We start from the raw sequence: 27,862 nt of genomic DNA, 5'->3' as shown, positions 1-27,862 counted from the left end.
CATTTGGACAGCTCAGTGCTCTGTGGCGCTGTTTAATCTTAACTCTGCATTGTAAGAAACTGAAATATAATGATAGACAAGGTTCTCCATGTCCTGATGCTTTACTGATATTGTATAAAGAACATACTGGGGAATAAATCTCACATTTGAACTCACAAAGAACACATGAGAAAAAACCTTGCCTAAAATAAAACATCATTGCTATTTAATATGAAGCCTTTCCGTGTATACTCGCATTGCATGCTGATCACGGAACGCAGGTTTTCCTATGGGAATCTCCATATACATTAGTATCATGCAAATTTACCTGTAGCAGCTCACATCTAACCACCTCAGTGTCTCCTCTCAGTGACCCGTATGTCCATCACATATCACTCGTCATTAAAACACCAATTAATGACAACTGAAGCAATCAGGTCCCGTCCATCACTTGATCCAGAGTAAAATAATGAAACAAACATTCCAGGTAAGCAGACAATGACAAACTGTTGTAGGAACAGAACTCTGCTGAGATCAGCCACATCTCACAACATTGTGACAAGACACAACAGTCAATCAGACACAGAGGGCGGTATTCAATGAGCTGAATCGTTTGTCACAGCGATTCAGTTTTTTCATTCGCCTGCCAATCGCCGTTTTTTTGCTGCCAATCGCCATGCATGGGGATTCGTGTGGAGTCGCCGAGTCACCCTATTCAACGTGGCTGAGAATCGCCGGCCCTAACGGCGATTCTCAGCCAACCCTGCGTTTCCCAAAACAGCGTCAGTAATGTCGTCAGTGTTTAAAAAAATGCAGTGAAATGCAAGAGAAATGCAAATTACCCTGAATAAACGCTTCCAATACTGCAGACGGCAAAATCGGGGTAATCTGCACAAAGGGCAAACGAAGGAGTGAGGTGGGGAGGAGAATCATGGGTAAGTGAGGTGCACCATGGGTAAGAACAGTGCTTTGTGGGAGAAAAAAAAAATACCTCAAAAAATTAAATATATATTTGTATAGCACTTCTACGACCATCACATCACACAAGGGCAGCAAATAATAATACATTACACTTGCACAGTTAAATAGAACACTTAAAACCAATTATTTGACATGTTCCTATCAAAGTTCACCAGAAAAAAATGACGAGGGACACTCGGTGAGGAACGGCGATATGTAACAAGAAAAAGGAATCGCCAACTTCACATTGAATACACTTTTGGCGATTCCCCTCGACTACCGTCGATTCCCCATGCAAAATCCTATAGACTAAAAACGGCGATTTTTAGAGAATTACATTTGGCGATTGGTGCTTCATTCACCGGTCCTCAACGGCGATTATAGGTCATTGAATAGGGTGATTCGCTTATACAGCTCATAAAATCGCCGGCACACATGAAAAAAACACAGAATCGCCATAAAACTTGGCGATTCTGGCTCATTGAATACCGCCCAGAGATGCCGAAAGACAACAATATCCAGCAGCGCTGGTGAGATACCTGGTTTTTAATAACAATCCATGTTTATGTAGATTGATGGAGCTATTAATGACTTTTGCAGGGACACTACACTACAAGAGGAAACTTAAGGAGCGGAACTTAAGAACACAGGTATTAGTATAACCTTGGTGCACATTTCCACTACTTCCACTAAATTTCCCCTGCAAGATATGTCTAATACTGAAATGATAAGGTCAGGACATGATTCTGAGTTGGATGATTATGCGGATATATCTGTCTGTGAGTGTATCAGTCTTCATGCGTATGCATCACTCAAATCAGTTTTCCTGGCTGCCGCCATATCCATTATCATTAGTATTGGTGCTTACATCGATCTCAAATCTAGATCAGTATTGGAGGCATTGGAGGTACCTGTCTCTGGGCTCCAAGCCCTGAAGGGGCACCTGCATGTACAGCAGCACCTGTGTGTTTCACAGCAGGATCCATATGTTAGTACTGCTCTCCAGCGCACCTGCTCCATAGTTAATTAACTCTGCTGTACCAGGGGTCCTGCTAACACTGGCAATATGGGAACGGATGGCCTCCACCTGGTACCACTCTGAATGCTGATTCTGCGTGCTGCAGGCTGATAAATCTTGTGAGTCTGATATTGACCGTGGTCACTGGAACCCTACCAATCCACTGCAGGCTCAGGCCCATAAAGATAGGCTGAGAGTGCTATCAATATAATTCAGACGCGTTCGTACGGGTCCGAATTCAGTCCCTTCCCCGAGGTTCGAGGTTTGCATTTGCGCAATACACGGGAGTTAATGGCTTCGGCGCCTAATATTTTATGGGCATCCCCATAAAAATGCTGGACATTCCCAGTGGTGCAAGTCAGGGTGTACGGCGTACCTGTAAGAAATATATTGCCGGTGCGCCGTAACACTTCCCCCTGACCCGCAGCCACTGCTTTTGCATGCAGGGCCGGCTCCGAAGCCTACTAGTGCCCTGAGCGAAATGTGTAATGGGCATGACAGTGTGGGGCATAATGTGAAGTGAGCATTACAGTATGGAACGTAATGTGTAATGGGCATTACCGCGTGTGGTATAATGTGTAATGGCATTAACGCGTGTGGTGTAATGTGAAGTGGGCATTATGGTGTGGGACTGAGGGCCAGATGTACTAAGCTTAAAAAGTGATAAAATGGAGAGTGATAGACCACCAGCCAATCATCTCCTTCCTGCCATGTCATATGACATGTAGGAGCTGATTGGTTGGTGGTTTATCACTCTCCATTTTATCACTTTTTATGGCTTACTACATGTCGCCCATAATGTGTAACGGGCATTACCGTGTGGGGCATAATGCGTAATGGGCATTACGGTGTGTGGTATAATGTGAAAGAATCATTACGGCGTGTGGAATAATGTGGCCATGCCCCTATTGTCATGGAACCACGCATCTAGTTTCACAACCACGCCCCCTCATGACACATGACCACGCCCACTTGTTGAGATTGCACCTACGGTGCGCACTTATAGTACCACTAAGAAATAATTTCTACTTGCGCCACTGCCCGTTCCCCTGAGTCTGCCTCCAGACCACTGGGATGAATTTATACCTTTGGGTAATAACACCTTTCTACACAACTGTAAGCCTAGTTCATTCCCGCATCTATCTCAAAACTATGTCTCTCTATGGGCCTTATTTTGGTTCATTCTTTCTGACAAAATCCTTCTTAGATGGACAAAACCATGTGCACTGCAGGGGGGGCAGATGTAACATGTGCAGAGAGAATTAGATTTGGGTGAGTAATTTTGTTTCTGTGCAGGGAAAATACTGGCTGCTTTATTTTTACACTGCAATATAGATCTCACTTTGAAGTAAAACCCCACCCAAATCTAATTCTCTCTGCACATGTTACATCTGCCCCCCCTGCAGTGCACATGGTTTTGCCCATCTAAGAAGGATTTTGTCAGAAAGAATGAACCAAAATAAGGCCCTATGATTGATTTAGGGAATAATAATAAAAAAATGTAATCTCTCACTTTCTAATTATTCAGAAGAGAAAACCCAGGATTCTCATGTGACCCAAACTCCTCACAGGCTAAACACGACACAATATTCTTTTTTAGATCTCCTGTAAGTTCTGCATCTTTAGGGACATGTTTCAACTTGTGACATTCATTTGTGCTGATCATGATTTTAAATTGATGGGAAATAATTATTTTGAATAATAGATTTCAATGGTAATGAGTTTATCATGGGAAGGAGGACTGCCATCAGACACTAGTGTCATAATTTATGTAAGATAGCTAAGATCCTTAAAATGAAATCTAAGGTGTATTACAGCTCACATATACAGGGTGAAATGTAATAGGACAGCGGTGGCCAACCCGCGGCTCGCGAGCCGCATGCGGCTCGCCACGCTGTAATGTGAGGCTCCCATCGGCGAATCGGGGTTTTGAATTTGGCGCCAATTCGGCTGCCAATTCAAAACGCTGCATCGGCGGCCAATAGGAAATGGCTGCGGCGAGCCAATCAGTGCTCGTTGCGCCGTTTCCGCCCCGCCCCCGGTGTCTGACATCAGATGCCAGAGGGAGGGCGAAAAGTCGTCTCCACGCCGGCGGAGCGCAGGAGCGCTCCTGAAGATGCGAGAAGCCGCCGGAGGATGGCGCAGAAGACGGCGGCGGGGAGAAGAGTTCCGGCGCCGCTGAAGAGGCCAGAAGACGCCGGGATCAAGACAGAAGATCTCTGGCGCCTTCTGCAAGAAGAAAGAAGATGGTTCCCGGAGAGGCCAGCGGGGGTGGGAAGCAAAAGAGTTGACGAAGCTCCCCCCAGTGGCCTCTCCCAACACCAGGTAGGGGCCTTTGACCTCCTACCCCCCATCCACCTTAGACCACCGGGTGTCGGGCACTAGGCCCGTGGGCACATTCAGGCCCTTCCGGTCTGTGGGCGCATTAGTCGGGCCCTCTTGGCCCGTGGCTCATTTGTTTGTTGGGCCCTCCTGGCCCTCTAAGTGGGCCCTTTAGTTAGGAAGCTGGGCCCTCCAGCATAGGTGTTGCACTGTGGGCAACACCTGTGCTGGAGGGCCCAGCTTCCTAACTGTGGGGGGCATATGATGTTTGGCACTGTGGGGGGCATATGATGTTTGGCACTGTGGGGGCATATGATGTTTGGCACTGTGGGGGCATATGATGTTTGGCATTGTGGGGGCATATGATGTTTGGCACTGTAGGGGGCATATGATGTTTGGCACTGTGGGGGCATATGATGTTTGGCACTGTGGGGGCATATGATGTTTGGCATTGTGGGGGGCATATGATGTTTGGCACTGTGGGGGGCATATGATGTTTGGCACTGTGGGGGCATATGATGTTTGGCATTGTGGGGGGCATATGATGTTTGGCACTGTGGGGGGCATATGATGTTTGGCATTGTGGGGGGCATATGATGTTTGGCACTGACATCAGACGCCATCGGGAGGGCGAAAAGTCGTCTCCACGCCGGCGGAGCGCAGGAGCGCTCCTGAAGACGCGAGAAGCCGCCGGAGGATGGCGCAGAAGACGGCGGCGGGGAGAAGAGTTCCGGCGCCGCTGAAGAGGCCAGAAGACGCCGGGATCAAGACAGAAGATCTCCGGCGCCTTCTGCAAGAAGAAAGAAGATGGTTCCCGGAGAGGCCAGCGGGGGTGGGAAGCAAAAGAGCTGACGAAGCTCCCCCCAGTGGCCTCTCCCAACACCAGGTAGGGGCCTTTGACCTACCCCCCCATCCACCTTAGACCACCGGGTGTCGGGCACTAGGCCCGTGGGCACATTCAGGCCCTTCCGGTCTGTGGGCGCATTAGTCGGGCCCTCTTAGCCCGTGGCTCATTTGTTTTTTGGGCCCTCCTGGCCCTCTAGGTGGGCCCTTTAGTTAGGAAGCTGGGCCCTCCAGCATAGGTGTTGCACTGTGGGCAACACCTGTGCTGGAGGGCCCAGCTTCCTAACTGTGGGGGGCATATGATGTTTGGCACTGTGGGGGGCATATGATGTTTGGCACTGTGGGGGCATATGATGTTTGGCACTGTGGGGGCATATGATGTTTGGCATTGTGGGGGGCATATGATGTTTTGCACTGTGGGGGGCATATGATGTTTGGCACTGTGGGGGGCATATGATGTTTGGCACTGTGGGGGGCATATGATGTTTGGCACTGTGGGGGCATATGATGTTTGGCACTGTGGGGGCATATGATGTTTGGCATTGTGGGGGTCATATGATGTTTGGCACTGACATCAGACGCCAGCGGGAGGCCGAAAAGTCGTCTCCACGCCGGCGGAGCGCAGGAGCGCTCCTGAAGATGCGAGAAGCCGCCGGAGGACGGCGCAGAAGACGGCGGCGGGGAGAAGAGTTCCAGCGCCGCTGAAGAGGCCAGAAGACGCCGGGATCAAGACAGAAGATCTCTGGCGCCTTCTGCAAGAAGAAAGAAGATGGTTCCCGGAGAGGCCATTGGGGGTGGGAAGCAAAAGCTGACGAAGCTCCCCCAAGTGGCCTCTCCTAACACCAGGTAGGGGCCTTTGACCTCCTACCCCCCATCCACCTTAGACCACCGGGTGTCGGGCACTAGGCCCGTGGGCACATTCAGGCCCTTCCGGTCTGTGGGCGCATTAGTCGGGCCCTCTTGGCCCGTGGCTCATTTGTTTGTTGGGCCCTCCTGGCTCTCTAGGTGGGCCCTTTAGTTAGGAAGCTGGGCCCTCCAGCATAGGTGTTGCACTGTGGGCAACACCTGTGCTGGAGGGCCCAGCTTCCTAACTGTGGGGGGCATATGATGTTTGGCACTGTGGGGGGCATATGATGTTTGGCACTGTGGGGGCATATGATGTTTGGCACTGTGGGGGCATATGATGTTTGGCATTGTGGGGGGCATATGATGTTTGGCACTGTGGGGGGCATATGATGTTTGGCACTGTGGGGGGCATATGATGTTTGGCACTGTGGGGGGCATATGATGTTTGGCACTGTGGGGGCATATGATGTTTGGCACTGTGGGGGCATATGATGTTTGGCATTGTGGGGGGCATATGATGTTTGGCACTGTGGGGGGCATATGATGTTTGGCACTGTGGGGGGCATATGATGTTTGGCACTGTGGGGGGCATATGATGTTTGGCACTGGGGGCATAAAGTTTTGTCATGTGGCCACTCCCCTTGTGTCATATGACCATGCCCCTGGCCACTCCCCCGATCACGCCCCCTTGTTGGCTCTTTGGCTTAACCGACGATATTTTTCGGCTTTTTACCTCTGACCGGTTGGCCATCCCTGTAATAGGATGAGAGATTCAGAATGTGAGAGATTTGGTAAGAAATCTCCAATTTTTTTAAAGCAGCAATCATTTACACTGCAAAATCAAACTAGTTTTGCAGTGTAAATGATTGCCGCTTTAAGAAAACTGTATATTCCTTACGAAATCTCTCACTTTCTGAATCACTCATCCTATTACATTTCACCCACATTGTCTACTTGGGGTTAGTTTTAGCCAATGAAATGTATGAAAAAGTCTTATCCCAATCTATAATCAAATACAACACCTACTGGTCCGAACCAACTATTTATTCCAGCTTATTAATTACAGGCATACAGTACAATACAGACAGCATCCCAATGGGCTCTATAAAATATGCTGCTGTATAGTGACCTGTATATTATACAGACAGCAGCCTAATGACCTCTATGCAATATACAGAGTTATAGTGACCCACTGTACAGTATATGCAATACAGACAGCATCCTAACGATCTCTATAAAATATACAGTTATAGTGACCCATATACAATACAGACATCCTCCTAATGACAAAATACATACATTTAGGACTGCCAATAGCAAGAAGCATCTTTGCCACCCTAAAAAAATAGTCAAAAACTCATGTTGACATTTTAATGTGTCAACCTTTTCCCTGTCAAAGGTTTCGGTTATGTCAATCTTTTGTCTTTGTCGATCTTTTGTCAATGTCAACCTAGTTCATGTAATTTTTTTTTAAATATCGACCAAGTGCATGTTGACGTTTCGGTGTTCACCTACTGACTGTCATTAAGGAGATGGGAATGAGGCAAGTGAGTTTTTAGATTTTGATATTGAGCCCACAAAATTCTAGTTGCACCCCTGACAAATGCTTAGGGGTCCATTACAGATTCTATGCAGTACTGTATAGGCATATTTTGTGCAAGCCGGCCATCTTATTCCTTTAACGTAAAACATTCTGCAATCATTTTCTAGGACATTGGCTCAATCACCGAAACCACTGGCTCCAAATGTGACAGTGATAATTAATGTTTCTGGAGGGACTAAAAGATCATTATTTCTCCCCTGGTTCTTCCTAGTAGAATGCAGTAAAATGCAGTAATTTATTGCTATTTGTACAGGCAGCAGACTGTACATTGCGCTGCTTGAGATGTTTGAAGAATTGATGTTGACACTCTGTGGTGATCTAGGACCGTTCTAGTAAGAATAATGAGAGGACGAGATTGATTGTGAAACCTACAGAGCCTCTTAAAGGCAAGTGATTCCGAAAGAGTGTTGCATCTATTGTGTTGCAGAGCATTATTTCCTGTATGTGTGTGTTTGTATATATATATATATATATATATATATATATATATATATATATATACACACATATGATGATGGGATGTCCCGCCCGGTGGTGACTTACTGTGCTTATGAATTTTTTGTATGGTGTAATTTAATGGTACAGGTTGAGTATCCTGTATCCGGACATCCCTTATCCGAATTATTCCAAAAACCGTGGTTTTTGGAATCATTCGAATTTTTTTTTTTTAACCCCCCCTAACCCTCTTTTCATACTTACCAAGTCCTTGGGCATCCACAGCAGGCCTCCGGCATCTTCTCCAGGGTCTCCAGCGGTCCCAGGAATGCATTGCGCGAGTGTGCGCGCGCGTCGGTGACGTCACCGGTGCGCGCGCACACTCGCGCAATGCATTCCTGGGACCGCTGGAGACCCGGAGAAGATGCCGGAGGCCTGCTGTGGACACCCAGGGACTGCGTGGACGCCGAGGGACCACCGGACATCATCAGGGGACAGGTAAGTATGCTTTAAAAAAATATATTCCAAAAACCGCAAAATTCCCCTATCCGGAATGCTCGTGTACTACAGGGAAGTCAGATACCTAAGAGAGAACCTATACTTCACTGATTAAGGGGGATAATCAATGCAGGGTCACGAATGTCGGACTGGCCCGACAGCCGTGACCCGGTCCCAGTCTCGGTCGGCTCACAACTGATTTGGCAGGCAGGATTCTATGTCCCGAGAGCGACGAGAAGGGGGCATAGTCGCGAGAAGCGGCCGGGAATTGGCGAACTGCGTCTGGGAGCTCCACAATTCCCGGCTGTTCTTGGCAGAATGTGTCCGATGGCTTGTAAAGTTGGCCACGTTCTGCCGAGATCCCTGTTCAATGCTGTCGGGGGAAGACAGCATTGAATATGGCCCCGCCACTATTTCCTCTGTCAGGAATAGCGGCGGGAGATTGAATATCCCCCTAAATCTGTTGCAACAGCTTCCTGTAGAAGATCAGTTAGTTTCTTTTAATTATGATTAACTTAAAATTTCTACTGTGAATTTGATCTCTCTTCTACCAGACTTCTCTACTTATTCCTCCTGTACCACAGCAGCCGTCAGCTTCACAATAAATGGCCAATCTCCATTGGCTGTATAATTATTTGTGGCATATACGATGTGTGTCCTAAAGATGCCACCACAGCTATAACTGTAACCCCGTTACCTGATTTAGCACTTGTCTCCACAACTCTTCGATTGTATACAGTGGCGTAAGTTCGTCCCAGTTGCCCGGAGGCAAGATGAATATTGGTGCCCCCCCCCACAACGTTATTCAAAATATATATAGTCTGTTATGAAATATATATTATATACTGTATGTATATACAGAAAGAGAGGGAGAACACATATATATATTTCAGAACTCAGCCACAGAAGCAATTTTGATGGCTTTCAATTAATGGATTTAAACTGGAAGTGGTGGAGAGGTGCCCCCTTGAGAGCAAGAGCCCGGCGGCAGATGACTCCATTGCCTCCCAGAGTTCTGCCTCTGATTGTATACTCATTCGGGCAAGGCCAGCCATGATTCCTGTTTCATGTAATCATAAGTATCCTGTGTGAACTGTGATTCCTTCAATGTATAATTGTACATAACATACTCGTACATACCTCCCAACTATCCAGAATTTGGCATGACATTCTCTCTTTAGGCCAGCCCAACCACTTCCACACAGTGTCACACAGTAATGGCGGTATTTGGGAGGCCCACTCTCACCCGCTGCTCTGCCTAGCCTGCTGAGGACACAGCTCCCTCTCCTCCTGTCTCTGCTGCTGCTGCTCTGGTGCTAAGAGCAGAGACGCTGTCCCAGCCAGGGGCAATGACACATCAGCCGGGCCCCGGTAAAATGGAAGAGGTGTGGTAACCAAATGGGGGTGTGGTTTCCTGGAGGTAGCAGGGCCACGCCCCAATGAATAAAATTAAATGAGAGGGGGACAGAGGACAGGCTGCCTTTGCCCCTGCAAAGGCACAATTCTACACATGCATGATTCCTCTGCAGTATACTGTCACATGTGTATACTGTATCATTTAAGTGCACAATCTGAGAACATATGCCCCCAGGCAGAGGGGTGACCAGGGATTTCCCTGTGTCCATGTGGGCAAGTCCATCCCTGATCCACTCTGCTATATAATCCAATTGAAATTTCTCACCTATACCTTCAAAGACCCTGACAATACCACCATCAACACATCCCAAATCTTCTCTCAAATACTGATTTGAATAATATGCTAAAAAAATCATAGTTTAAGGCTGATTGGTTGCAACAAATCCACTTGTCTACTGTTGAAGATTTGATCAATCTCTCCCATTGTCTGAAAGGAGAAGTGAATGGGGAATCCTGGAAGGAAGCGGTATACAGTATATTACATATGTACAAGATTAGTCGGTGCATAAAATACATGTAAAAAATGATTTGGCCAAAACATTAAAACGACTGATGCTCATTTTTTTTATGATGCCCTTCCGGTAATATGATTAAAATAAACATAATCTATGGATAAAATTTCGTGTTAACATATTAATATGCAGTAAATGGGAAGAGCTCACATTATCATCATTTTTCTGCTGAGTTTGCTCCGCAAGTAATAGCTGCTGAAGTTTATGTACAGTAAGCACATTTTTAGCTTTTTCAGCATATTGGATTAAAAAATATATATTTTTATGAGAAATACACAATATAGGGTACAATGGGAAAAGTCCAAAAACATAAACTTTTCATGACTTCTTCCAATGCAGTAGTTACTGTTACATGCCTCCCACCTTTGGAGACATGTACAGAGGAACTCTGGGTGCTGCAAAGCTTTGTGCTCCCGGAAAGGGGGCGTGGTCTGTTCAAAAGGGGGAATGGTTTCATGTTGATGATACTCTCGCGAGGCCATGCCCCGTTTTGCCACCTTGGGGGCGCGGCCAGAGCTCTGTGAGATGCTGGTAATGCACCCTCTGCCCCTGCTTGCTGTGCTCCGCCGCCGCTGGTGCCTGCTGGTCCCCGCTTCCAGTCCCGGGACCGGCGCATGCACAGTAGCTTCTTCGGTACTGTGCATGCGCAGAACCTGTTTTTATGGGTTGCCGCAGCAGCAGCTCTTGATGGTGAAGTGCCACTATTTCAACCACCAACTTGGCACTGCACTGTAATTCTAACAGAGAAGCATTATAATGTAGTTTGCAGGTGGGTGTCAAAAACCCTACCACTGGCCCTGGTTCTGCCAAATGGGGAGAGGACGGGGGTAATTAGGTGGCAGAGGGAAATTACCATCACATCTCAAGGACCACTTTTAGGTACAAATTGAGTTCTGTGAGCTGTTCTCATGGGGAAATCGCACTGAATTGTATTTGAAATTCAATTCCAAACTCACATAGCTCTAGCAGAGGAATTTTCTGCTAGGGGTGGCACAATTTGCTCTCCCTTTCTCTCCCTTTCTCTCTTTTTCATTCCCTTTCTCTCTTTTTGCCTTCTTTCTCTCCCTTTCTATCTCTCCCTCCCTTCCTACTTTTTTCTCTGCACTCACTTTCTCTCTCTCTCTCTCTCTCTCTCTCTGCGTCCCCTATCTCTATCTCTCTGTGCTCTATCTCTCTGTGTCTCTCTATCTCTCTGTGCTCTATCTCTCTGTGTCTCTCTCTCTGCTCTCCATCTCTCTCTCTCTCTCTGCGATCCCTCTCTCTCTCTGCGATCCCTCTCTCTCTGCGCTCTCTCTGCCCTGCCTCTTACACGGCAATGCCCCTCTCTCTCTGCCCTTCCTCTCTCTCTCTGCAATCCCTCTCTCTGCAATCCCTCTATCTCTGCAATCCCTCTATCTCTGCAATCCCTCTATCTCTGCAATCCCTCTCTCTCTGCAATCCCTCTCTCTCTGCAATCCCTCTCTCTCTGCAATCCCTCTATATCTGCAATCCCTCTCTCTCTGCAATCCCTCTCTCTCTGCAATCCCTCTCTCTCTCTCTGCAATCCCTCTATCTCTGCAATCCCTCTCTCTCTGCAATCCCTCTCTCGTTCACCAAAGAGTGTTGTGCCTAGGGGTGGCCAAACTCATAAATCTGTCACTGGTCCCAGAACATGTGACAAGTTCGAGAACATCTTTATTGTAGGGAAAAACATGTCATGAGACAGTGCAGCAACTCTGATACACCTCTCTTATTGTGCACTTTGTGGGGTTTAAATAGTATCTTATAACAGGCATGTCAGTTTTTAGGGTGTTTCTTTTCAAAAAGCTTAATCATTAAATGATGGGACAGGGGTGGGCGAGCGGTACACTGCACCAAGAGGGTCTGTGGGCTCACCGTCCCATTGCCTGTGCTTCTGGCTTGCAGGGTGCCTTGGATGCACCCTACAGTGAGTGGTGCAGCAGTAGTGACTCCGGAGACTGCTGTAGTGTCTGGGTGCCAGCAGCCCTGCTCCCTGTACATGACGTCACGCGTAAAGGAGTCAGGGCCAGCAAAGGGCACTGGGAGCGCTTGTTACAGCACTCAGAACAGGTATGTGGAGGTGTATAGGTAAGAAAGAGGTTTTAGAACTTGCAGATGGGAGGCCCCTAAGGATATATATATAATTACCGCTTATAATTACCGTCAAGTGAGTCACTCGTCTTCTATGAGCCATAATCCCAATGACAACAGTACAATGAAAGCAAAGTCTCTGGACTACTGCACACATACACCATCTTCCCAAATGTCACTGGGAAGATGGCGCTACTGAGGAGGATGCGTCAGTGCCCTCTGTACCTGGGCCCAGTCTACAGCCGGGGATTGGACCAGAAAAACATTTTTTCCAACTTTCTCGAAATATTTTTCTGTACCCCAAAATGCTGGAAATTGAATTTGCTGAAAAACACCTGCGTGCTATCATGTTCCCACCTTTAATACAATGTGCATAACATGGAGAAGTGGTCCAAAGGAACCAATCAGCTTGTACTTGTCATTTATCTAGCACAGTGGGGCAGATGCATGAAGCCTCGCGAAGAGATAAATTGGAAGGTGATAATGCACCAGCTAATCAACTCCTAACTGTCATTTTTCAAGCATAGCTGGTGCATTATCGCCTCTCACTTTATCTCCACTTTGGCCCTCATTCAGTCTGTTTGCTCCCCCACACGTTCGCACGGGGGACCAATGTGACACATCCCCTTGCATGGTTGTGAGGGGATATGGCAGCAGCAGGGGGCGGCGATTCCGCGGCCGGCGGGGCCGGCCCTCTGGGACTCTGTAAGCTGCGAGCTTCGCAGCTAACCGCGTTAACCAGAATCAGGGCCCTTATCTCTTTACCAGGCTTAATACATCTGCCCCCGTGTTTGAAATGACAGAAGCTGATGGTTGCTTTGGGAGACTACTCCATTTTCTCCCTCTCCGAGGTTTGATACATCTCCCCCTGGCTGAGTACAAAGAATATGGACCGATAATACATTTGGCCACCCAGTCATTTACAGTAAAAGTCTTTTTTTAGTATGACTACATGGTGTAGTAATACAAAAATAGATTAAAAAGGAAATAATTGTGTTCCCTGTGTTTTAGAGAGCAATAATATAGCAATAAAAAAATGGAATTAGAAATAAAATAAAAAAAATATCATTGCTGCATTTCTCACCCAGCTTTCACTTTTCATTGTCCTGAGACACAGAACTAAATCACAGTTATTATCCAATAGAAAATGAGCTTTCATAACATCACTCATTACAATGGAACCATGTTCTTCATGCAATGTTGTGTTCCGTCTCATCTAAATATTGGTTACGGTCAGGGCTATTTTTCAGCAGGCTCCAGCAGGAACTGAGGCCCTTATTCTAGTTCACTCTTTCTGACAAAATATTTCTTAGATGGACAAAACCATTTGCACTGCAGGTGAGGCAGGTGTAAAACCCCACCCAAATCTAATTATCTCTGCACAAGTAACACCTGCCTCACCTGCAGTGCACATGGGCCCTTATTCTGATCTGTGCGGCCGGAGCCGCATACGTTGCTCCGGCCGCACAAACCAATCCCCGCCTACAAGACGGATCGCCACGGCCGTCCGTACGCGGACGGCTGGCGATCCGCATGAAAATGGTGGGTCGTACGCCTCCACCATGGTGGGAGCTGCCCCCTGCATTCGATGGTCGACGACCATCGAAGGCAGGGCCGCACGCTCCACCAGCTCACGCAAGCTTAGACCACACGGACAATCGTCCGTGTGAAAGCTTGTATGGGGGCGGAGAGCTGACATCCGGCGATGTCAGCTTTCCGCCCCCATCACTGGCGTCATAGCCTCATTACCATGCATACGCCCCGCGTTTGCATGGGAACGCCCATGAAACGCGGGGCGTATGCATAGGGAAATGAGGCTATTAAGCCCCTCACGCCCCTATACGCCCCCTTTGCGGCGTATAAAATTTTTGTGCGGCGATTTCGCCTGCACATGCGCAGAGTGACCTCTGCGCATGTGCAGAGTGAAAACATCGGCGGTACGGCCGCACGCGGGCCGTACCGCCGAGATCAGAATAAGGGCCATGGTTTTGTCCATCTAAGAAATATTTTGTCAGAAAGAGTGAACTAGAATAAGGGCCTCAGTTCCTGCTGGAGCCTGCTAAAAAATAGCCCTGGTTACGGTATAGATGATAGACAATGATAGAGGATAGACAATGTTTACTAACGGCAGACAGTGACTAGTTTGACCACTAACGGAGACAGTGACTAGGTCAACTCCTATGAATGGTCGACATTCCCTAGGTCGACATTGACAAAAGGTTGACACACGCTTTAGGTCAACATGGACATGGTTGACATGAATACGGTTGATATGAGTTTTTCATGGTTTTTTTTTGGTATCTATGTCGACATATTGCTGCACTCGCTATACTTCGGGCACACTATTATATTCTCACTCTATGCCCACTTGGATAGTAATGTATGAAAAAACAACTTTTTAAAATATAAAACGTGAAAAACTCGTGTTGACCATAGTTACGTAGTTAAAAAGTAGTTGAGGTTGAAAAAAGACGTATGTCCGGTTCAACCTTTGACCTAGATTTGTCATCTCCACTTTGAAATATATACTTAACATTGACTAAATAGTGGTTATAGGTTGTACCCCTGAATGTTTTTTTTTCCAATAAATGTTTATCCAACCTTATTTAACATGTGTTCAATGTGTCAGCCTTCATCACCATCGCCATCGCCATCCCCTGCAAAGATGAATCCCGCTACATCTGTACAGCTGGTTAGTAAATTGGGAATCACCTTTCAGATGCATGGTGATTCATTTTCTTTAGCTGGAAATACTGTACAAAAACGAATACGCCTGGAATATGAATACAAATGGTACATGTTTCCTGGCAGGGCACCCAGTACGCATTTAGCGTACTGGGCTATTCTCTATAGTGAAATCGCATCGCATTGGATCGCACAGCGTGTATAGTGCTGTGCGATGCGATGTCCATATTAAGTGGACAGGAGTGCTTATACAATGAAATATCGCATGGGATCGGAGGGCACCATAGACAAGGTGCGATGCGATGAGATATTTCTTAGTAGAAGCACCCATGCGATGAGATGTGATGTGTGCTTACTATGAGATGTCATTGGATGAGATGTGATGTGTACTTAGTATGACATGTGATGGGTGCTTACAATTGAAAGCACCTATGCCATTGTTTAGCGTCACCTCCAGTATCGACGCCACTCCGAAGCGTGGCGAGCGCAGCGAGCCCGCAAGGGGTGGTGGAACAAGTCCTCCGACCTTTTCATACCTCCTCTATCCACATCGGTGTGGAGTTGATTTTATAAAGTTTGGCGAGTGCATGGCGAGCGCAGCGAGCCCCGCAAGTTGACGCGGATTACTTTACATGTATTCCGCGTCCCCTCGCTGGTCTCGCTGCGCTTGCTACACTTCGGGCTCGGTTTTATTTTATTAAATCAACTCCACGCCGGCGTGGATAGTGGGGGTATGAAAAGGTCGGAGGATGCGTTCCGCCGCCGCTCGCCACGCTTCGGGGTGGCGTGGATAGTGGTGGTGTTTTATGAACACATTCACACCTGCAAAATCATACAGCTGACACAGTAATGACGACATGTGTTAACTAAGAACTGTAATTTACTTAAATAATTAAAACTCATAATGATAATTATAGTAAGAAAAATGAATCAATTTAAAACAGTAAAACATTAATTAAGAACAATGAATCAAGTTAAAACAGTAAAACATTAATTAGTAAAAAATCTGTTAATCATCCTTATGGAGGAGCGTAAGTGCTCGCAGGATGCGATGAAATGGGTTATCCCCACCCAGTGTCTTTCTCCACATGAACTCTTGCAGATAAGATTGGAGCATGTGGCCAGAGGCGTAGCTAGGGCGGAGCCGGTGGAGCACAAGCTCCAGGCGGAAAATCATCACCTGGCGCCGGAGCCGTGCACCCTGCCACCGGCTCCCCCCTGCCCTGCTCGCCCGCTCTCTGCTGTGCCCGGCGAGTGCTTAGCGGCGGCCACGGGCAGAACTACTGGCGGGGCAGACGGTTCATGGGGCCCGCTGGCGTCTGCAACGCATGCCGCCGTTTGCAACCATTTATTCCCCTCTAATTAAAATTAAGCGGCGCAGGGGAAACGCTGCTGAAGGAAGGGATGTTACGCACCGGGGGAGGGGGGGTACTGACGGATCGGATCTCTGTTGTGGATCCGATCCACGCCCCCTAGTGACAGCCGCTGCCTGCGCCGGTCGCACATGCCACTGGCATCACGTTCTCTGTGCTACGGGCCTGCCGAGCCGCTCTTCCCCACCCCTCCGCGACTGTAGGGGAAGACATAGCAGCAGTCTGCAGCACCGTCCACCCTTCCCTCTTCTCTTCTATGCTCGCTCCCTCCCTTATAGAGGCAAGTTAGCAACAGCAGCCCGGCAGGCACAGCAGATACACCAGGGGAAGCCAGCCAGGCATGGGGAGAGCCTGGAGCAGCTCTACAGGTAGACTGCACGCTGTAAGGTAATGGTTGTGATGTGTGCTGGGGTGGGTATGATGATATGCTAATGTGTGCTGGGGAAGGGTGGGGTGTTGTGACATCTAAATGTGTGCTGGGGAAGGGGGGTGTCATGTCATATAAATGTGCGCTGGGGAATTAGGGGCGTGTCATGTAAATGTGTGCTGGTGGGGAGGGACATGTTAAATGTGTCCTGGGGGGACTGAAGTGCTAAGGACTGCGGGGCACAGGAGACCCGGCTATGGCTTAGGACCGCGGGAGGTATGCTGCTTCTACCCCCTCCCCCGCCCCTGTGTACACTCACATTCTCATGCAGCAGGGCATCTGTGTCTCCAATCCCCCTATGCCGCTCAGCCACCCACTGATGTTTGCCTGCACCGGCCTCCAGCCTTCACCCCCTCATGCAGTCAGGCCTATTTGTCTCCAATCCCGGTATGCCCACACACCCGCCCGCCAATGCCTGCCTTCACCCTCCCTCTCCGACTCTGACAGTCTGTCACACTCTCTCTCTCCTTCTATCCTCCATCTCTCTCTCTACCCGACACCTTCTTTCTCACTCTCTGTCCATTGCTTTTCCTTACATCCTCTCTCCCTTCCTGTCTATCCCCCCTTTCTCTCTCCTACACCCTTTCTCTCATGACAGTGGCAGTAGGGGGCTCTTCCAAAATCTCGCTATGGGGCCCACACGGTTATAGTTACGCCCCTGGTGGCGTCACTAGGTGGGCTGCACCCCACCTCCAGCAATCACTGCTGCTGTCCGCGGACCCGCTGACCTGGTCCCAGCAATTACCTACTACAAATGGGGGGGGGGCATGAAACATGCCCTTGCTCCAGGCACCATGGCACCTAGCTACACCACTGCATGTGGCGTGCTGTACCTCTTTGGCGATATTGCACCATTTGCATGCGCCCCACATTCTCTCCACATTCTGGGTATGCACCCCTGTGGACAGGTCTATGAAATTGAACCTGTGATTTACTTGGGCGTGCTGATACCCTGCAGGTTCCAGCTGTTCAGTGCTGTTCGCCCCCAGCAGTCAGTGTAAATAGTGGTGTCTGGCTCTATACTGTATTCTCAATAATAGCCGCCATCAAAGTGCTGGCATCACGTCTGGGCACCATGGTGAGGAAACACTGTCCAGTTTCGCTACAAACTCCCCCAAAAACCCACTGCTGTGGTAACAGCCGGCCGACATTGCAAACTCTCATCTGAGGCTCACCTTGAGCCGGCACGCTTGAACATGGCACCGCCACATACATTTCTTCACTGATAGGTGCATTACATGCCCATTCGCGCAATTCTGCACCAGCGGAAGGAGATTGTGTCGTTGAAAGAAGTTGATAGCCTCCTCCTCCGTCTGAGGCAAGCTAAACATATTCATAGATGCAGCCATTTCATAAACTTTCGATAGTTTACCAGCAGCTCTGAGGGATGCTTCTACTCCTGTCAGAAAATCACCTCAGAATGATTTCTGAGAGGATCTGACAGGAGGCGGGAATGACAGGGAGCGGGAGCGGTACTGGAATCGCATCGCACGCATCCCATGCTACTATAACGTCATGCGATGCGATGCGATTTCACTACGGTCGTGTACGTAAGGAAACTGGGCACCCTGCTAGGAAACAAATACCAAAATACCCGTATACCGGCCTTTCTAAATTCGAAAATACAAATTTCCGGCCGTAGACAGGTACAAATGGCTATGAATAGGCCTATTCGTAGGCGTTCGTATTTTAGTAAATTTACCCCAATGTGTAGTATATGATAAATTGACACTCCATACAAACAGTGTAACATTATTTTGTATGCAGTCGCAATTACACACAAAATATAGGCAAGCCACATATCACTGTATGCAACTCTATTTACATACCAAATAATGGGGGTTATTCTAGTTCATTCTTTCTGACAAAATCCTTCTTAGATGGACAAAACCATGTGCACTGCGGGTGGGGCAGATGTAACTTGTGCAGAGACAATTAGATTTGGGTGGGGTTTTTCTTCAAAGTGAGATCTATATTGCAGTGTAAAATAAAGCAGTCAGTATTTTCCCTGCACAGAAACAAAATAACTCACCCAAATCTAATTCTATCTGCACATGTTACATCTGCCCCCCTGCAGTGCACATGGTTTTGTCCATCTAAGAAGGATTTTGTCAGAAAGAATGAACTAGAATAAACCCCAATGTTTGGCTGGGAAACAGTGCAGCGTAACTGTCACAAACTTGGGGTGCACTACCACTCGGGGATTGGCTAGACCTGACACAGGGGCGCGGAGTCTAACCGTGCCGGGGGTTTTCTGCCAGTGACCCCTCCAAGCGGGATATGGGCTTCTGCGGCACCCGACTCGTCGGTCGCTGCCCCCTGGTCAGGTTCCCTGTTTGAGTGGCGGTAGCTTGTGAAATATGGAGCGTGGTCGTCAAGCCGGGTCAGTAACAGGTGGACAGAAACGATACCAATGGATGCAGCAATGATTAGTCAGAGTCAGGCCGGGTCATACACAGGAAGGCACAGGATGCGGTACACAGAAAGCAGGCAGGAGGATGGTCACAGAACAAGCCAAGGTCATACACAGGAATCACTAGACACGGTACCGGAGGATCAGGCAAGAGAATGGTCAGGAACAAGCCGAGGTCAGATGCAATAATCAGAAGTCTGGAAAGGTACAAGGCACTGGAACGCTGGAGCTGGTGTGAACCTATACTCTGGCAGCTTCTGTCTACCAGAGACTGCCTTTTATAGGAAGCACAGGGAACTCACAGGTGAATTAATCAACGGGCTGAGCATGCTCAGTTTACACAGAGCTTCCCAGCAAGAGAGGTTCACCAGGTGTAACTAATTAGCTGAGCTCAGATCTTACGGTACAGTTCAACTATGCAGAGCTTGTCAGCAGCATGAGACAAGCCAGCAGGATTGACCAGCAGGTAACTGAAATACATGCATATCGTGACATTACCTCCCCCTGTAGGGGTGGGCTCAGAACACCCCACAAGGAATTTTTTAGGGTCGTCTGCGGTGCTTCGTCTTTTTGGAAGATCGTTTGGATTTGGTTGATTGAGATGTGGCCTTTGGCTCTACAAAACGGGCAGTAGCGAATATTGGACGTCCCAACAAAGCAGTGACATCATGATCTGAGCCACATTCTGAACTTGAATCCTTGTCCATGATCAGTGTAGGGAGTTCTTGAGGATCCACCACCAACTTGGAAGAAAATACACATATAACTCCACCTCTTAAATCCAAGGAGTCGGGTCTCAAAAAGAAATTTTGAGATGCTCTGGGAGTTTTAGAATGTAGTCTAGCTGACTCACCACTCTGACTGACCTCAGGTGCAGAAAGGATAGACCTCTCACCAGGAGTCTTTGGTCCAAATCTTTCAATCACAGCCCTGGAGAAAGAAATTAGGTCTTTTAGCCTGGGATCATGAGTCTCAATGAGTGGACTAACCCACTCCATGGCTTCTCCCTTGAATGACAACACTAAGTACTTGACAATGTTTGCCAAATTAACCCCAGAGGATGGATCAGAGTTCATAGCATCTAAATAATAGTCTGCTAGGGCTTGGAAATGGGTGAGATCTCCATCAAATTGGACGGACCGAGGCTCTTTAGATGGATCTAATTGAACTGGATTCCCCTGAAGAATGGACTGGGAGGACAGTTTGGGTAGGGTAGGGACTTCCAGCACGGCAGGTAAATCTTCCTAAATGGCAGGCATTGGAACCTTAGAGACCCTGATGGTACTGGAGACAGGTCCGGAGGCTACGGAGGAAGACCCGGAGACCTTGGAGGCAGGCCCGGAGGCCGTGGAGACTGGCCCGGAGGCCATGGAGACTGGCCCGGAGGCCGCGGAGACAGGCCCGGAGGCCACGGAGACAGGCCCAGAGGCCACGGAGACAGGCCCGGAGGCCGTGGCACATAGGTCCTCATGCCTGGAGGCAAGGGCAGATGGGTCCTCATGCCCAAAGGCAAGGGCAGATGTGTCCTCATGCCCAAAGGCAAGAGCAGATGGATCTCTACTGGGAGTGACAGACTTGGAACCCCCACCAGGGGTGACACACTCGGAACTCCCGTCTGGAGTGAAGGACTCGGAACCCCCATCTGGGGTGATTGGCTCGGAACCCCTACTTGGGGTGCTGGACTTGGAACCCCCTTCTGGGGTGACTGATTCAGAATTCCCTTCTGAGGTGATTAACTCGGAACCCCCACTTGGGGTGATGGACTCGGAACCCCCTTCTGGGGCGACGGACTCGGAACCCCCTTCTGAGGCGACGGACTCGGAATCCCCTTCTGGGGCGAAGGACTCGGAACCCCCTTCTGGGGCGATGGACTCGAAACCCCCTTCTGGGGCAACGGACTCGGAACCCCCTTCTGGGGCGACTGACTCGGAACCCCCTTCTGGGGCGACTGACTCGGAACCCCCTTCTGGGGCGACTGACTCGGAACCCCCTTCTGGGGCGATTGACTCGGAACCCCCTTCTGGGGCGATTGACTCGGAACCCCCTTCTGGGGTGATATATAGAGCCCCTTCTTGAGGCAAAGTGCTCAGTGGCCTAACCAGGGAAGCCACACTCAGAGACCCTTCCTGGGGTGTGGCGACCAGAGGATCCTTTTGGGGTGCAACTCTCGGAGATTCCTCTTGGGGTAGTGTACTCAGAGGCCCTTTTTGGGGTACCACTTTCAGAGACCCCTCTTGGGGTGCAGTGCTCGGGAAACCCTCCTGGGGCTCAATGCTCAGAGACCCTGTTTGGGGTGTGGTACTCTGAGACCCTGCTTGGAGTCTGACAGTCTGATACCCCTCCTGGTGCACGACACTCTGAACCCCGTTCTGCGGCTTGAGAATTTGAGAACCCTCCTGGGAAATTACCCTCCGAGACCCCTTCTGAGGAAAAAGACTCTGTACCCCTTCTTGGGGTTCACCATTCTGAGACCCCTCTCGGAACTCGACACTGTGAGAGTCCACTTGGGGTGAAACACTTTGATCCCCCTCTTTGGGCAAGACACTCGAAAGCTGTGCGATGTGTTGCGATGTCCATATTAAGTGGACAGGAGTGCTTAGACAATGAAATATCGCATGGGATTGGAGGGCACCATAGACAAGGTGCGATGCGATGAGATATTTCTTAGTAGAAGCACCCATGCGATGAGATGTGATGTGTGCTTACTATGAGATGTCATTGGATGAGATGTGATGTGTACTTAGTATGACATGTGATGGGTGCTTACAATTGAAAGCACCTATGCCATTGTTTAGCGTCACCTCCAGTATCGACGCCACTCCGAAGCGTGGCGAACGCAGCGAGCCCGCAAGGGGTGGTGGAACAAGTCCTCCGACCTTTTCATACCTCCTCTATCCACATCGGTGTGGAGTTGATTTTATAAAGTTTGGCGAGTGCATGGCGAGCGCAGCGAGCCCCGCAAGGGGACGCGGATTACTTTACATGTATTCCGCGTCCCCTCGCTGGTCTCGCTGCGCTTGCCACACTTCGGGCTCGGTTTTATTTTATTAAATCAACTCCACGCCGGCGTGGATAGTGGGGGTATGAAAAGGTCGGAGGATGCGTTCCGCCGCCGCTCGCCACGCTTCGGGGTGGCGTGGATAGTGGTGGTGTTTTATGAACACATTCACACCTGCAAAATCATACAGCTGACACAGTAATGACGACATGTGTTAACTAAGAACTGTAATTTACTTAAATAATTAAAACTCATAATGATAATTATAGTAAGAAAAATGAATCAATTTAAAACAGTAAAACATTAATTAAGAACAATGAATCAAGTTAAAACAGTAAAACATTAATTAGTAAAAAATCTGTTAATCATCCTTATGGAGGAGCGTAAGTGCTCGCAGGATGCGATGAAATGGGTTATCCCCACCCAGTGTCTTTCTCCACATGAACTCCTGCAGATAAGATTGGAGCATGTGGCGTGCTGTACCTCTTTGGCGATATTGCACCATTTGCATGCGCCCCACATTCTCTCCACATTCTGGGTATGCACCCCTGTGGACAGGTCTATGAAATTGAACCTGTGATTTACTTGGGCGTGCTGATACCCTGCAAGTTCCAGCTGTTCAGTGCTGTTCGCCCCCAGCAGTCCGTGTAAATAGTGGTGTCTGGCTCTATACTGTATTCTCAATAATAGCCGCCATCAAAGTGCTGGCATCACGTCTGGGCACCATGGTGAGGAAACACTGTCCAGTTTCGCTACAAACTCCCCCAAAAACCCACTGCTGTGGTAACAGCCGGCCGACATTGCTCTTTCTTCTCACAAACAAACTCTCATCTGAGGCTCACCTTGAGCCGGCACGCTTTAACATGGCACCGCCACATACATTTCTTCACTGATAGGTGCATTACATGCCCATTCACGCAATTCTGCACCAGCGGAAGGAGATTGTGTCGTTGAAAGAGGTTGATAGCCAACTCCTCCGTCTGAGGCAAGCTAAACATATTCATAGATGCAGCCATTTCATAAACTTTCGATAGTTTACCAGCAGCTCTGAGGGATGCTTCTACTCCTGTCAGAAAATCACCTCAGAATGATTTCTGAGAGGATCTGACAGGAGGCGGGAACGACAGGGAGCGGGAGCGGTACTGGAATCGCATCGCACGCATCCCATGCTACTATAACGTCATGCGATGCGATTTCACTACGGTCATGTACGTGAGGAAACTGGGCGCCCTGCTAGGAAACAAATACCCGTATACCGGCCTTTCTAAATTAGAAAATACAAATTTCCGGCCATAGACAGGTACAAATGGCTATGAATAGGCCTATTCTTAGGCGTTCGTATTTTAGTAAATTTACCCCAATGTGTAGTATATGATAAATTGACACTCCATACAAACAGTGTAACATTATTTTGTATGCAGTCGCAATTACACACAAAATATTGGCAAGCCACATATCATTGTATGCAACTCTATCTGCAAACCAAAATGTTTGGCTGGGAAACTTTTTTATGCAGATACAGTCACAATTACATAGACTATAGGCATGCTGTATATCATTTTAATCAACAGAAGCTGCTTGTACTGTATATTTGCTTTACAATGCAAATTAGATGAATTTTATGGAGGAAAAGTTCAAAAATTACATGAACAGTACATGACATATGTTTTATAACTTTAAAGTAAATTTTAAAAAAATAACAGGACGCATAAAAAACCCAGAACAGTCTATTGGGCGTGGGATCAGCGTGCCTCCAATAGTAAAATCAGTTAGTCAGAGTTCACACTTCCCAACTTGTCAATGCGTTTCAGCTCTATAAGAGCACTTTTCAAGATATGGGGCCTTATTCTGGTAGGTGCGTACATTTCCGAATACTTTCGGATGGCGTTTTTTAGCCGTCTGTGCATGCGTGGGGAACGCTATGCGCATGTGCCACGCATGGTCTCCGTACTTGTACTCAGTAATACCGTACAGAAATGTGCACCGCAATCACTCGTGAAATATGGGCGTATTATGGGCGTCATTCGGAACTACACAGGGGCGTACTTTCAAAGTGGGCTAAACTGGGCGGAAACATGGGCGGACACGAGGGAGTGCACTCATTTTGGTAGGCGTGCATTCGGACAGCACACCGAATGCACGCGAACAAAAAGGCAAGAAATATGCGGTGTCCATAAGCAAGTATTGCTTTGCGGACACCACTCGTTCATGCGCTAGGCCAGGGGTGGCCAACCCGCGGCTCGCGAGCCGCATGCGGCTCTTCTCCCCTTTATCTGCGGCTCGGTGGCTCAGGTGTTAAATGTGCGCGGCCGCAGCCGTTTGTCCGCCTCTGTGTCAGTGTTCGTTCACCCTGGGTGCACTGTGGCGGCGGCAATGACACTCATTAATACCATTGCTGCTGGAGACGGACTGGCTCGGCTGGGGCTTGGGCTCGGGCTTGCGTTGCTGGTTGGCTGCTCACTCCGTTGTTGACTACTCTAGTCTCATTTGACTCTGAGTGAGCTAGACAGTCTGGGAGTCGAGAGCCGAGCGATGAAGACGAGGACGCGCCGGGCACTATGTGTGTGTGTGTGTGTAGCCATCTGGAGCCAGACCTGGTCAGGTGTGCACGGTGTGCCACATAAGGTAATCAGTACCCATGATCCACAGCAGGTGGCTGGCTCTGTCCAGCGCACGCCCACAAGCTCTTCAATGACGCTGTGGCTGGGTAGCAACTGACCTGGCGTCATTTTAATGATAAGGTTGGGGCTGGCTGCTGCAGGCTGTCTAACTTGTCCAGCCAGTTCTAGTCCACTACCGCTGCCCCCAGTAATTACAGTAAGTGTTGTGCAGTGCTCCAGGGTTTAGTCAGCCCTGTGTATGCCCCCCTGTGGCTGGCGCTGTGTGGCAGAGTCAGATTGGCACTGGTTGAGAAGCCCTCCCATTAGTTGCCCCCTGCTGCTGCCCTAACATGGCCCTCCTATTTGGCCTTCAGCTTGTAACACCTGGCATAGAGCATGCAACCCCTGCATAGAGCATGCAAGCCATGGCATCAAGCATTACACATTGAAAACCCCAGGCATCGAGCATGTAGGTAAGCAGAACTTATGTGGCATAATATGTAAATATGTAATAGGCATCAGCGTGTGGTATTATATGTAATGGACATTACAGTGTTTGGCGTAACGTGTAATGTAATTATGGCATGTGCTTTTATATATATATGTAATGGGTGTGTGTGTGTGACGTGTAATAGGCATTACCACAGCGGCATCGGAGAGTGACGTGCAGAGCACAGTGTCTGATGACGTCACTCTGACGCAGCTGTAGAGCGAGCCAGGTGGCGCTGTTGTCCTGCACGGTCTCTTTCTATATAGGTAAGTGTCATTTTGCTTGTGATTGTCTTTGATAACGGTATTAAATTTCCAAAACAATAGAACTCCTTGCTGGTGTGGTCTGCGATTTCTGATGATTGAAGTCCATTGAGTGTCGCCCTGTGTACCCTGGTACCACCCGCTAGCTATCTATCTACACATACATATACAGATGGAGCCAGTTTCATCTATCTGCCCGATGCGCCACATCTTTCTGTTTTGGTGCGCCGGTTGCCGAGACGAAAATGCGCAATTGTCTCAAACGCATCCCATTCTCAGTGAACAGCGCACCGAGACAGAAAGATATGGTGCTCCGGCCAGATAGATGAAACTGGCTTGATCTGTATATAGACCACATCCCATTTAAAAATGGGCGTGGCCTTCCAGGAGCTAGCCTACGCCCATTTTTGCATGGTATCGGCTCTTTGTCTTACCAGAACATATTTTTTGGCTCTTTGCCTCTGATTGGTTGGCCACCCCTGCGCTAGGCAATCGGAACGCCTAATCACTACAACCAATGTCAGCTGAACACAATACAATCCACTCCTTTACTCATTACTCATTAATTACACGCTTGTCACTGCTTCAATTGGAACCATTGCAGCTTAAATGGACTTTTCACACACTTTTACAAATAATGGACACAACTTAATATTAATAATAGAAATACACATGTCACTTCTACATGTATCAATTAAGCCACACATTTTGGCGAAAAAAAACCAACATTTATTACCAGAACTTATAAAATAAACTGGAAACCGTAACAAATTAAAAGGTACCATGCCAGGAATAAAATTAAAAAATATATAATAAAGACATGATTTTTTGACATACATAGCCACAGCAGAATCATTAGGAACACATCAGGTGGCTTCACAACCAAAGTATAGCACCAACACTTCAAGTACAGCAGACAGTAATGGTAGCCGAAAGAGGGCAACAGGGGAACCAAACATGACATTCGAAACGAGGGCAAATGTGGGTACCCTCTGCACGGAATTGGACACAGGAAGCTGACACACACAGCTCAATGAAAGATTTGGGAAGACATAAGGGTGGAGATTAATGCGGACACAAGTTCATCTGCGGGCACGTTTGCCCCTGGCAGGCTCCTTTCCACGTGCAGCAGCTCTTCGGCCACGGCCACGGCCACGTTCAGATGATGGGCCAGGTGGAGCAGATGCTGGTGAGGGGGGGGATGGTGTTCCCCCTCTGCCAGCAGGGAGTGCTGCTGGTGGGAATGCACCAGAAACGGATGACAATAGGACCCTATTGCTGGCAACTAGCTCCACCATAAGCTCATTATGGTGGAGGAGGAGATCATTTTGCCACAGGGCTTGATCAGCCAGCACCTGCAGGCTAGCAGCAATTGATTGCTGGGTGGCAGCCATAGCCTGCAGGCTCACAGTGATAGTCTGCTGGCTGCTGACCAAACCCTGCAAGACCTCCTCGGTCCTACGCATCTGCTCTGATGCCGAGTCTCCCTGCTGCTGAATATGGGAAAGCACCTGCACCCACCTGTGGAATTCAGCCTCGGCCGGTGGCTGCTGCTGCTGCACGGGCCTGGTACTGGTGGCAGGTGGCACAGACTCCTCAACCTCAAGAGATTCTGGCCTAAGCGGTGGGGATGCTGGTGAAAGAGAAAATTACAATTACAACACATTCCATGCAAAATTAGGACCAGCTACTTATGGCATGGCAAATAATTACCTTCAAGAAAAGAAGCCATGAGTTCTGCTGGGGCCTCGCTGTCGATGGTGCTCACCCCCCGGACCTCCTCTACTGCAATGCAGCACTCTGCCATCTCCTCCAGAGGGGTGAGCTTCAGCTTTCCAGGCATGGGGCCAGCCCCAGAGGTGTGGCTGTGTTCCCACCGCTGGGTCAATTTCTTCTTGAGGTTGGTTTTGAAGTCGTGCCACCTGCAATCAAAGTGTACATATTACTACATGTCACTTCTCATGTTTGCTGTAGCACACATTGCAATCTGCAACAGATGACAACATGTGCTTCATTACACACAACTTACATTCAATGAAAATATAAAAACAACCCTTAGAAGATACATTCACACTCACCCTACAATAACT

Source organism: Crinia signifera, chromosome 1 (assembly GCF_055691185.1).
Source record: "Crinia signifera chromosome 1, ASM5569118v1, whole genome shotgun sequence".
Lineage (NCBI taxonomy): Eukaryota > Metazoa > Chordata > Amphibia > Anura > Myobatrachidae > Crinia > Crinia signifera.
Note: the sequence above shows the minus strand (reverse complement) of the source record.